Source organism: Engraulis encrasicolus, chromosome 20 (genome assembly GCF_034702125.1).
Source record: "Engraulis encrasicolus isolate BLACKSEA-1 chromosome 20, IST_EnEncr_1.0, whole genome shotgun sequence".
In the NCBI taxonomy this organism is placed as follows: Eukaryota; Metazoa; Chordata; class Actinopteri; order Clupeiformes; family Engraulidae; genus Engraulis; species Engraulis encrasicolus.
The window spans coordinates 24892481-24902480 of NC_085876.1; the positions used below are offsets into that span (position 1 = coordinate 24892481).

Genomic DNA, 10000 nt, shown 5'->3' on the forward strand with positions numbered 1-10000 from the left:
TGCGTGCGTGTGTGCGTGCGTGTGTGTTTCTGTGAGAGAGAGAGAGCATGTGTGTGGGTGTGTGTGCGTGCGTGCGTGTGTGTGTTTCTGTGAGAGAGAGAGAGCATGTGTGTGTGTGTGTGTGTGTGTGTGTGTGTGTGTGTGTGTGTGTGTGTGTGTGTGTGCGCGTGTGTGTGTGTGCGTGTGTGCTTGCACACGCGTGTGCGCATCTGTGCGCGTCTGTGTGTGTGTTTCTGTGAGAGAGAGAGACCGTGTGTGTGTGTCTGTGTGTGTGCGTGCGTGCGTGCGTGCGTGCATGCGTGCGCGCGTGCGTATGCATGCATGTGTGCCTGAATGCAAGCAAGAACTAGTGAATCAATACGTATGTACCTGCAGTAACTGCATGTGAAAGGAGGCAAGCAGTTCGACGGGCAGGCAGGCAGGTGGCCAGGGTAGGGGAGGGTAGGGGAGGATAGGGCAGGATAGGGTAGGATAGGGTAGGGTAGGGCAGGGTATAGGCTGGTAGTAGTGACGTCTTGCTTTAAATATAATCCCCCGACGCACCTCATTCGGCTTGCGGCAGTGCCAAGGTCACCTTTGCACGTCGTCAGTCTCCACTTTGCTATCACTGCTTTCGAAAGCAATGCCACCCTATTACAAAGGCCCAGCACACTGCCACGCAAGCAGAGAGGCGGAGAAGGAAGAGGAGGAGGTGGAATAGAAAGAAGAACAACAGGGGGAGGAGGAAGAAGAAGAAGAACAGGATTAGGTGGAGGAGGTGGAGGAGGAGGAGGAAGAAGACGAGGAAGACGAGGAGGAGGAAGAAGAAGAAGTAGAAGAAGAAGAAGAGGAGGAGGAGGAGAAAGAAGAAGAGGAGGAGGAGAAAGAAGAAGAACAGGGGGAGGAGAATGAAGAAGGAGAAGAAGAAGAGGAGGAAGAGGAAGAGGAGGAGGAAGAGGAGGAGGAGGAGGAGGAGGAAGAAGAACAAGTAGTAGAATAAGAAGAAGAGGAAGAAGAAGAAAAAGAAAAAGAACAACAACAACAGATGGAGGAGGAGGAAGAATAAGAAATATAAGAAACGAGGAAGAAGAGGAAGAAGATGATGCATTTGAGAAATGGGATATACGTCACACGTGCATTGATACACTGGGGCTGCACAAGCCGAGAGGTAGAGGAAGAGGAATATGAAGAACAAGAGGAAAAGGAAGAAGATGAAGAGGAGGAAGAGGAGAAAGAGGAGGCTGCATGTGAGGCTGCATTTGGATGATGGCATATACGTGCATTGATACTCTGGGGATCCTCTCTGGCTGTCTGGAAGGGAAAAAAGGAAGACTCTCTCAGCCAATGATGGATGAAGGTCTCTTTTCTCTCTCAGCCAATAAGGAAGCTTCTGTGTGTCTGAAGCACACACATATGTACGCAGTGAGAGGGGGAGACCTCATGGGAGAATGCATTAGTCCTTCTAAAATAGCTGCCACAGACGAGTGTATATGTATATGTATACATACGTTCGTTCAACTGTCCATTTGCCTGTCCATTCTTCTATCCATTCATCTGTACCAGGTACCAGGTACCACGTACCTGGGATAGACTGGCTATAGGGCATACAGGGCATTTGCCCGGTGGACTGTTGATGATTTTGGCCTGGCCCTCCTCTTTATGTTATGGTATCAGTCCTCATGCCGCTACAGCAAACCTGACTAAATCAAAGTCAGATTTAAATATTAATTTTGGCTGTTGTGGTCAAATAACTCATATTATATGGTCTTGGCTGAAAATGGCCAGCTCGTTTTTTTTTTAATCCATTACAGACCTGATCTTTACATTCCTAAATTCATCCATCTCATCTGCCATTGACCAGGGGACCGGTCGATTCGTTCAACGCACTTTTCCGATCCGACATTCCGTTCAAAACTTGAGACCATTCGTAGAAGGCCTGGGGCATTTCGTAGAAGACCTGAAGACGTTTTGTGGAAGACCTAAGGACATTTCGTTCATCCCATGCAGACATTTCGTGCAACTGAGCAGACGATTAGTTCAGGATTCATTGACCATCCCTCGTTTTGTTTGTCAGTCCTTCCCTCATTCTCAAACTGTTGCCTCCACTCGACCTGTGACCCTGACACTCTTGCCTGTACTTACGTAAGGGTTTGAATGTCTTGTCTGTCCATCCATCCATCCATCCATCCATCCATCCATCCATCCATCCATCCATCCATCCATCCATCCATTCATCCATCCATACATCCATCCACCCATTCATCTATCCATCCATACATCCAAATGGGTCAGTTTTCCTGGGCCCTGCGAGAGGGGATGCCCAGAATTTGGTCCTCAATACATTGTAGTATGATGAGCGGGAGGCCTTTAAGATAACTTTGTCCCGGGCCCCGCCAAAGCTGTCAGTGGCCCTGGCTGCGCTGATGCTCTGCAGTCCAGAGAGGTTCACAGAGGTTCCACTCTGCTTGTTCTTACAAATGTCCCTTGGCAAGTTAATGAGAAAGAAGGGTGACCCCGTTGTACCCCAACACATACACACTCATGCACCCAGGTACGGTACGCGGGCACAGACTCCAACCACCTCCATTCGAAGGGCTGACCCCTTAGTCAAACACATGCACACACACACACACAGCCGGAGTACTTCCACTGACACTGTACCCCACTACACACACACACACACACACACACACACACACACACACACACACACACACACACACACACACACACACACACACACACAGACTCAAGATAGGAGAACAAGGAGAGGGAAAGAGGAGAAGACAGGGGTGTAAAAAGAGAGGGGGAGGGATGGAAAGAACATGAATAGGTAAGAGCGAGAGCGAGAGTTTGCAGGCAAAGGTAGAGTAAAAGGAACTAAACAGAACCAGAAGTGAGAGAAATGTAGGGAGAGAGAGAGAAAGCTAGAGAGAAAAAAAGAAAGTTTGTGAGAAAAAAGGATAAAGTGATGGAGAGAGACAAAGAAAGAAAAAAACAAAGAAAGAAATAAAGAAGAAAAGATAAATTGAGAGATTAAGTAAAATAACACATGGAGAGAGAGAGAGAGAGAGAGAGAGAGAGAGAGAGAGAGAGAGAGAGAGAGAGAGAGAGAGAGAGAGAGAGAAATTGAGATGAGAGAGGGGATGGAGAGAGGGAGAGCAATACAGTAAGATTGAAAGAATTAAGCAGAGAGAACCTAATAGAAAGATGGGGGGGGGGGGGGGGGAGAGTTAGGTAGCGATAATAAGGAGAAAGGTAAGACCACACCACGCAGGTCTCACTTAGCGCAGCGGAATTAGCTTGTAGGAGACGTCATCATCATGCTGATAGTATAGTACAGGGGGAGGTGAAGTGAAGTGGAGGAGGTGTCGGGCGCCGGGGGAGCTGTCCAGGCCAGGGCAGAGGGCAGGAGCAAGGCGCTCGTACAGTAATTGCCTGTCATACATATTAAGAGTGGGTGTACTGTGGTGTACGGAGCACTATGACTGCATAAGAAGGCTGCTCTGGAACCCACTCAGGACATACTATAATACATATACCCAGAGGCGACATAGGTGCAGCTGGGGCCCCAACCGAAATGTCAAAATAGTGAACGTTTGAAAGAAATTGGCTACTTCTGTAGCGAAGTGTGAGCTGTTATTCATCATCCAGGGGCTTGGGGGCCCCAAGCGTCCGCCTGCCTAGCCTGGTGACGAGATACGCCTCTGCATACCACTACATATACCAGGAGCAGTCCAACTATGGGGAAAAGAGAGTGCTCAGCTGTTTATAGCATACGGGAGGCATAAGGGGACTATGTTTGTACGTTTCTGTTTGTATGTGAGTGATTCTCTAATTCGCCTACACTTTTAAGTCCGTGGATTTTATTTGGCAATTCCATTAACTATTAACTGCATCCAATGATGTTTTGGACATTAGAAAACATTTATCTTTCATATAATACAGAAAGTGTAGACCTAGCATTATTTCCCTCAGCAAGAATGAATATTTAATACTGGTTTTGGGCGTTTTCATTCCGTCCTGTTTTCCAAATGTCAGATTCAGTCTTCATATTAGCATGTAAAGAAACTTGTTTTGCCCAAGACGATTGCAAATGTTGATTCACAGTAATCATCATAATATGACAAAACTGTCAGAAAGACCACTGTCCTTTCCATTATACATGAAATTTGCCATTTTGTGTTTGTCCACGAAAACTGTGTTAACGGTGTCACGGTCTGAAACCTCCTCCATAAATCAGTAATGGTTTGGTCTTAGGCCATACGAATAACATCACGTGATGTCATAACCTCTTTGGCAGGATACGGGAAGACTTTTTGGTAAATATTGAGCTCCATCCTTCCATAATTTAATCCATTCTTTTTCATGTTCTCATAGCGGGAAAATTGCCTGTCAACGGTGTTATCAACATATTCATAAGAATCTGAATTAGAAATCACATGTAGAAAAACACAGATAAAGCATACAGATACATGAATTGATTAAGGTGTTGTGGTGGAACTTCTGAGGTCCTCAGTTAGCACAACACCATAAAAATGGCTGAAATGTCAACGGTCTTACCGTCAATGGTGTTACAATTAAGTATGACAGTCAGGGTTGCCAGATGAGGCTGATGATTTCCAGCCAGCCCAAAAAGTGATCAAAATCCACCCTAAAAAACCCGCCCAATTCTATTTGATTTATATGGCAGTGGGAAGGTTTTTCTGATAGATGCCATTTTTACCGCACACGGCCATCCTAAGCAGCCCAATTGGGCGGGAACCAGCCCAATCTGGCAACACTGATGACAGTTGAAGAGGAGTATGTTTTTGCCAATTTATATCCATATTGACAGACAAACAAACTAAATAATTTGTGTTCTAGGGAGATGGGTTTGTCTGCTCTGTTTTTTCTCCTAAAAAAAGTGCCGACTTGTTCCCCTGCACTGTTGACCGTAACACCGTTGAGTAACACCGTTGACTGTTTTGAAAGTGTTTTTGCGCTATTGATCCCTTATGTGTTGGAAAAATCCTATGAACATACACTAGGGATTATCTCTGGAGAAGGAAGTCTTGTGTAAAGAGGGTGACTATATTCAAATCAGACGTTACAGGGATTTATGATGAAAAATGTGTCAGTCTGTATCACAGTGACTCATAAAATCCTACTTATGAAGCTCAACAATCACATTTTCTATATCAGTTGCACAGATTAAAGACAACATTACTGCTAAGGGACATAAGCACTTTCAAACATATATTGTTTCAACTCTGTAGTATTTTTATATATGTTTGAAATGACATAGTATTTGTCCATAACACTGTTGACAAAATAATTAAGCAAATGTTCGCTTTCATTAGAGTATTTATCAAATGATTTAAGATTAAGCTTGGCAATTTGTTTGTTTGGAAACTTAAATATATACACTATGTAAACATCTAGGTCATTTAGCTGAAAAAAAATACTGATAGGCTAATTGACATTTTGCTTTTGCCAAAAGCGTAGGGGAATCGTAGAATCACTCATGTGCTTCTGTGTATGAGAGAGAGAGCGAGTCTATTTCTGTTGGGTTGCATCGAAGACATTGCAGTCTATACGAATAGATGGGCGGTGAGCCACACATGCAGAGGCCATAAGGTGCAGCTCCACAGCAGTGTTGCCAGATGTAGTCTATCTGATCAAATCAAGCCCAAAAGGTTCTCAAAAAACGCCAAAATGAGCTAAATTCCGCCCAATTTCCAATTGCATTGATTTCTATGGGCGTAAAACTGCAGAAAAAAAACGCCAAATGGCCAAATTTTCCCGTTTTCACGCGCAGACGGCCATCTCAAGCAGCCCAATTGGGCGGGTGACCGCCCCAATCTGGCAACACTCTCCATAGTAGAGTAAAGTAGCCCCAGAGCGATTGCTGTTGGAAAGAGTGCTGATTTTGTTTTGTTTATAGTGTGATTTTATTTCATATCTTGCTTTGCAATTTCTTGTTTCTTGAGTATTCATGTCGGTTTTTTTACATTTCATTCATAGAAACGATATATGCCAACAGTAACACAATTGTTTCTAACCTTTGTTGTGCAATTTGAGCATTTCAGGCCAATAAAGCCCTTTTAAGGCAATACAACTGAGCTGAAGAAGAAAACGAAGAAAGAGGCTATGCCTGTGAGTGAGAAAGAGATTGAGAGAGAAGCGTAAATGAGTAGAAGAAGAAGAAGGAGAGAGAGAGAGAGAAGGGGGGGGGGGGGATACCAAAGTGTGAAAGTATTTCCCGTTCGCTGTAGTGGCTGTGAGCTCACATGCTATATTTAGATCTACTCTTAGCAACATGTGCATGTGTGAGAGAGAAAAGGCCTTGAAATTAATCAGGAGACAGATGGCAGTTGATAATAGCCACTTACATGCTAATATGCACATTAAAGTGCCGCGTATCTCAACACACACACCACGGCTGCCATGAATATGACAGCGAAACGAGGACATTCCTTTGATAAACTGGAGCATTATTTCAGCCTAATAGTTTTTGATTATTTCTCATCGCCACAAAAGTTTCTCACATCCTGGAACCAGTGGATCGTGCCAAAACCTAATGTCGACTCGCCGCAGTCATCTGCAATTAATTCATCCTGTGCCGGGAAGAGAGACAACTATCCCTCTTTTTTACTCTCTTGATAAGATAAGACAAAGACTTGGGCTTTTTCAAAGGTGAAAGTGACCTTTCAAGTGCTTTTTGTCTGGGAATACATGGCTGAGTGTATTGGATGCCAACTAGGAGAGCTGTGTTAGTAAACGTCCTTTCTGAACACTCATACAGATGCGATAGCCACTGGCCTAGTTGCCTGATTATCATCGGCTTTCAAATCTCTGTTCGAGACTTGGTCTAACCCCTTGCAGAACGATTAACGTTTCCCAAGGGCGTGGTTGACCTGCCTGCCTCGGTTTTCTACTGGTCGAGGCCAGAAAAGGCTGCGCCGAAGCTTAAACCAAAGATACCAATAGAACATCTCCGCTTAACCACGTCACTGCCTTGAGCACGCCTCTACTCAATTTCTCAAAGTTGATTGGTTCCCAACAAAGTGGGCGGTTTTCCCGATTTCTCCGGCACTCGGAAGCAACATGTATATTGCTCGTTGCCAGACTAGAAGCAATACCGAAGGAGTTGCATCACTCTAGGAGGGCGTGGCCTGGCTATGGGCCCTAGACCTTTACCTCAGTGGTTTTCATATGTTCTGTGTGCTCCCATGCTGAACTGTTGCTGTGATTGGAAGGTTGTGAGTTCAGGCCCCGAGTGGTGAGTCATAGGGCCTACTAGTGTACCAGTGTACCAGTGTATTTCTGTACAGGCTCCAGGCCATATGTTATGACCTCTGACCTTTTCTTTTATGCATAATGTCAAAGAGTAGGCATGTGTAGCAGAGACTAGTACACTAGTTGCACACCGTTTTACTTTATGAAATGCAATCTTCTCTCCTGCTCAGTGATGTCAGATAGGTAGAGGCTAAGAAGAGGTAAGGGAGTTCTCTCAGGTTCTCTCCATCCCCCCCCCCCACCTCTCTCTCACTCTCTCACTGTCTCTCCCTCATGCACTCTCCAGCTTTCCCGTCTCTGTTCCTTTCTCTTCATAACTCTCTCTCTCTCTCTCTCTCTCTCTCTCTCTCTCTCTCTCTCTCTCTCTCTCTCTCTCTCTCTCTCTCTCTCTCTCTCTCTCTCTCTCTCTCTCTCTCTCTCCCTCTCTCTCTCTCTCTCTCACTCTGGTTTTTCAGTTTTCTCAACCATCCCAGGTAACGAGGTTGAATATAAGAGTCTGTCAATATTAATATCTTCATATTTGCCTCTCCACTTCAGCCACTGCAACAAAGCAGCATGAATGCACACACACACACACACACACACACACACACACACACACACACACACACACACGCACACGCACACGCACACGCACACGCACACGCACACGCACACACACTCACGCACACACCCCAAAAGCCCTTGTGAGCCTCCATCTCTGGTTGATAGCAGCGAGGACGAGGTAAGTAGATGAGTTTGTCTCCCCTCGGCCCCGAGTGTGGAGATGAACCATAATGCAGCCTGACAGGAGGAGAGGTGAAGTGACGTCAGAGGGAGAGAGGGAGGGAGAGCGAGAGAGAGGTGGGGGGTGTAGACAGTGGCAGATGAAAGTGAAAGATGAAGAGACAGAGGAATAGAAAGAAAAAAAAACAAGCGGTACAGAATACAGAGTGAGACACAATACAAGAGAGAGAGAGAGAGAGAGAGAGAGAGAGAGAGAGAGAGAGAGAGAGAGAGAGAGAGGCAGAGGCAGAGGCAGATAGAATGAAAGTGAAAGATGAAGAGACAGAGAGACAGAGGAATAGAAAGAAAACGCAAGCAGTAGGATGCAGAATCTAGAGTGAGACACAATACGAGAGAGAGAGAGAGAAAGAGAGAGAGAGAGAGAGAGAGAGAGAGAGAGAGAGAGATGAAAAGACAGAGAGAGAGAGATAGAGGCACCCGACGTCTACCGAGAGTTTTTGTCATGGCAACTGAGAATTTTCCCAGAAATCCATCTGTCGCGTCGTCAAGGAGCCACTAGGCGCACTCTCAGGTGGCTTCGGAGGGGATCTTGAAAAACGTTTTGAAGCTGCGTCGAGGCAGATGCTGCCATGTGAACATGAATTCATGTATCTGGTTGTGTGCTGTACAGATGAGTGTGTGTGTGTGTGTGTGTGTGTGTGTGTGTGTGTGTGTGTGTGTGTGTGTGTGTGTGTGTGTGTGTGTGTGTGTGTGAGAGAGAGAGAGAGAGAGTATGTATGCGTCTGTGTGTGTGTATTCATAGAGTTGCTGTATGTCTGTCTTCTTTTTGTGTATGTGTGTAGCTTTCATGAGCACCTCATCGCATCTGCCATATGATGCTGCATATATCAAGATGTTTGTTTGTGTCATGTACATGTACTTTATGTCAGCCTTTGCATGTCATTTGCTTACGTAATTCTCTCTGTGTGTGTGTGTGTGTGTGTGTGTGTGTGTGTGTGTGTGTGTGTGTGTGTGTGTGTGTGTGTGTGTGTGTGTGTGTGTGTGTGTGTGTGTGTGTGTGTGTGTGTGTGTGTGTGTTTTATTGTGTGTGTTTTTGTGTGTCTGTGTGGGCGGGTGCGTTCCCATGTCAGCGGGTGCGTCCTATTAGCCAAATATAGTAGTGTAGTAATCGATCAGAGCAGCGGCTACACGCTTTATACTGCATGGTAGGTAGACGAGTGCCCTACCGGTTGGCCACTGCAGAAGAGCAAGAGGAAAAATCAAAGGCTCATGCTGGGTTTGGTTTCCAAGAGCAGGGAAGACAACAGGGAAAGAACCCCAACTACTGAACCTCCAGAGACAGACAGACATACAGACAGAGAGAAAAAAATATGAAAAAATAAATAAATAAAGACCTATAACATTCCTTTATTGACAACCATCGTCACACAGATTAAAAAAGTACTTTACATTACATGTGCGTTGATCTTTCCATTCAACAGAAGAAGGGAGCAATCCTCTCCTTCCCCAATCCAAACATCACCTCCCAAGAAAGAAAGAAAGAAAGAAAGAAAGAAAGAAAGAAAGAAAGAAAGAAAGAAAGAAAGAAAGAGAAATGTTGAGTGAGAGAGGTGTGGGGGTAATTACAAGGCAAAAGAGACAGGGAGAGACAGAAAAAAGGAGAAAAATAGAGGAAGAGAAAGACAGAGCAGGGGAATGAGAGAAAGAGTGACAGAAAGAGCGACAGAAAGAAAGAAAGACAGAAAAACAATAAGAAGCAAAGAGAAAGAACCCAAGAGATCCCATTTTACCTCACTGAACTTCTACCTGCGTATCTACCTGTAGCATGGGAGCATGAATAGATTTTTTTTAAAAAGAAAAGAACAAAGAGTGGAAGAATGAGAAAGTAAATTAGCATAGTATTTCCATTACAGTGCAGAACAGATCAGAGCACAGCAGGGATTTTTTTTTTTGGTCGTCCTTTGTGATGAAGCCCCATCGCTGCGGTTTGCCAAAATTGTTCCCATGAGGATGT

General features: G+C 45.0%; 1 pseudogene; it reads right to left on the reverse strand.

Moving 5' to 3' along the window:
- Positions 1-633: 633 nt before the first annotated feature.
- LOC134435989 (uncharacterized protein DDB_G0271670-like) overlaps positions 634-10000 on the reverse strand; it is a 19628-nt pseudogene continuing 10261 nt past the window's right edge.